At 48.0% G+C, this 2,519-nt stretch overlaps 1 protein-coding gene across 3 annotated transcripts in view; it reads right to left on the bottom strand.

Annotated features, from left to right (window-relative positions):
• The window catches only part of IDE (insulin-degrading enzyme), a 131,009-nt gene that overhangs the window by 128,070 nt on the left and 420 nt on the right, over positions 1-2,519 (bottom strand). The window contains exon 1 of one of the 3 annotated variants that reach the window (XM_011947839.1): positions 1,931-2,269. The exons of the other annotated variants lie outside the window; for them this stretch is intronic. The gene's annotated coding sequence lies outside the window, so the exon portion shown is untranslated. Of the gene's footprint in view, positions 1-1,930; positions 2,270-2,519 lie in introns of those variants that run through there. 3 annotated transcript variants of the gene reach the window in all.

Genomic DNA, 2,519 nt, shown 5'->3' with positions numbered 1-2,519 from the left:
CTTGAACTCCCGACCTCAAGTGATCCGCCCACCTCGGCCTCCCAAAGTTCTGGGATTACAGGCATGAGCCACCCCACCTGGCCTCAACCCTAACTTTCAAGACAGGCAGGATGTGTGGATTAGGTTAAAGAAACTCAGCGATACCCTGTCCTTTTACACTACTAAAAGGCATTTTTCTGATTAAAAGTAGTTTAAAAGCTTGAATGTTGATAGTCCCAATTGACCACTGTTTCCTAAGCCTACAGAAGAGGGAAATGCAAAGTAGGGCTGCCTGCAAAGTGAGATGACTGATGCCCAGGTGGCTCAAGTTGTTGCCAGGGAAATGGGCTATTATCTCCAGGTACCCCAACAGTTCAGATAATTCCACACGGTCCCAAGTTATAAAATATGGCTGAACACAGAACAAGGTTACTTTGTAAATGGATTGATTTTAAATAAATGCTTTAAGACCATCTCTGTCTCAAGAGGTTAGACTAGAAAATGAATGCCCAAATACCAGCAGAGGCAGTACTTGTGTTTGCAAGTACATAACAGTCAAGAGCTCAGGCTCCGATGCCAGATAGACATGGGTTAAATTCCAGCTCTTTCAGCAAATAGCTGTGTGGCTATCTCGGTTAAGACATTCTTCCTACTATGTACAGTAGGGCTGACTGCATTCCTTAAGGTGTGAATATGTGGTACCTTCAGACATTAGGGCTTTCCTTCCTAAAACTATGCCCTAATCCCTTTGGTTGGACCTGTATTTTCCTTAAAAGCCTCACTCACTCATTTTAGGGTAGAGCTTTCCAGCTGGCTCATCTCATTCATTATGCTTTAATCTCTCAAATTTCCATCTTTGAGAAAAACATATCTTGCAACTCTGGATGGTCGACTGGACTTAATAACTACAGAGAAAATGTAATTTTCACCAGAACATACAAACCACTTAGTTATATAAAACTTAAAATTAGTGCTTTCTTTAAAAATCACAAATGCTATATGCTGGAGACAGTATGAAGCTAAGCCTAGCCTATCAGTAATGAATTTAGAACAAAAGTGGACTGATCCAAAAGAGGACAAAAGGAGGCATCCTGCCTGTGCTTACCACCTGATTCTCTAAGCTCAGGGGTCTTTCGCACATTATAGGAGATTTTGTGATGTAATGGAAAACAGAGGAGAACAAGTTCCATAGAGTCTTCATTTGTATTAGCTTTTCTCAGTGCCCCACTGCTGCTGTCCTAACACAGGCAGTAAAGACTCAGTCCCAACAGGTTTCTCTGCCTCAGGACTCTCTCTACTCCCTGACATCTTGCACACAGCCACCAAACTACTTTCCTAAACTCCCAGTTCCATCAGATAAGTTCCCAGCTCAAAAACTTAATGTCTCCCTACCTACTACGCACTGGGAAAATCCCAACTAGAATTCAAGACCCAGGCCAGCATTACCCTACCGTTATAATACAGGACTTGTGTCCTCCTAATTCCCCCAGGGAAATTCTCTAAAGCTTCAACCAGACTAATCGGCTCACCGTTCCCCCAACACAAACTGTCCGCAGATCTAGGCTGGATTACGCCCACGCCAGCCCTCACTCCAACCTTTCTGCCATTCCTTCCAAAGCCAGCCTACCCCCCCTTTTCTATCTCTACCTCCACACACTACCCATACTACTCATCTTCTGACCCTCATCAACACACCCTTTTAGCTATCTCAATTCCCGTGGCATCCCAATCCGCTCCAGTCAAATCAAAGTTCCTTGGAAGGCAGACACATACTTTACATAGAAGGTCCATCACAGTGCCCTGCACTTAGTAGGTGCTGGCTATTACTGATTAAAACCAGGAGGGGTTCAAATAATGTTTCTAGGGAGGGCAAGATAATACTGCCTATCCTCTTCCATTCGTAGTAAAAAATATTCAACGTTCACTACAAGCCTGAAAAAGCCTAGCGTACGCAGATCAACGGTGAAGTGGAGAGCACGCCACTGGATGGCAAAAAACTTGTGTCCTAATCCTGATTTTGCCACAATCTCGGCAACTATTGGGAAATCAAGCCATCTCTCGGAGCCCCGGTTGTCTCCGAATAAAACAAGGGAGCTGCTGTAGAGGATCCCGAGGTATCTTTCGGCTCCTAAATGTCCCCTGATAGGAAACCCCACACTCGTCTTCTCACTAAGGCGAGAGGCTGACAAACTTTTTTTTCCCAGCGCGGGCATTCCACACGGCCCTGGAAACTCAGTGCCCGGAGGAAAGGGCAGGGCTAGGGCAAGGTAAGAAGCGGTCCCCCAAAAGTCGCCGGATTCCTTTACCCCACGGCTCGAGTCAGCCTCAGGTTCCCGGCCCCCTCACAGACGGACTCCGGCAGAGTGACGCGGCGCGGCTCCCGGGTGCAGGCCGGGTGACTCTGTCCGCCCCCGCGCCCCCCACACTACTGGCACACGCCCCGTGGCCCCGGGTAACGGCCCCGGTCCCTCACCAGCCCGAGGGACGTCCCCGACTCTGGACCAGGCCTCTGGCTCCCGCCTGGCGAGCCGCTCTTCCGG

The sequence above is a fragment of the Colobus angolensis genome, unplaced genomic scaffold (assembly GCF_000951035.1).
Source record: "Colobus angolensis palliatus isolate OR3802 unplaced genomic scaffold, Cang.pa_1.0 Scaffold270, whole genome shotgun sequence".
Classification (NCBI taxonomy): Eukaryota; Metazoa; Chordata; class Mammalia; order Primates; family Cercopithecidae; genus Colobus; species Colobus angolensis.
Note: the sequence above shows the minus strand (reverse complement) of the source record. Positions and strands in the feature narration are given on the sequence as shown.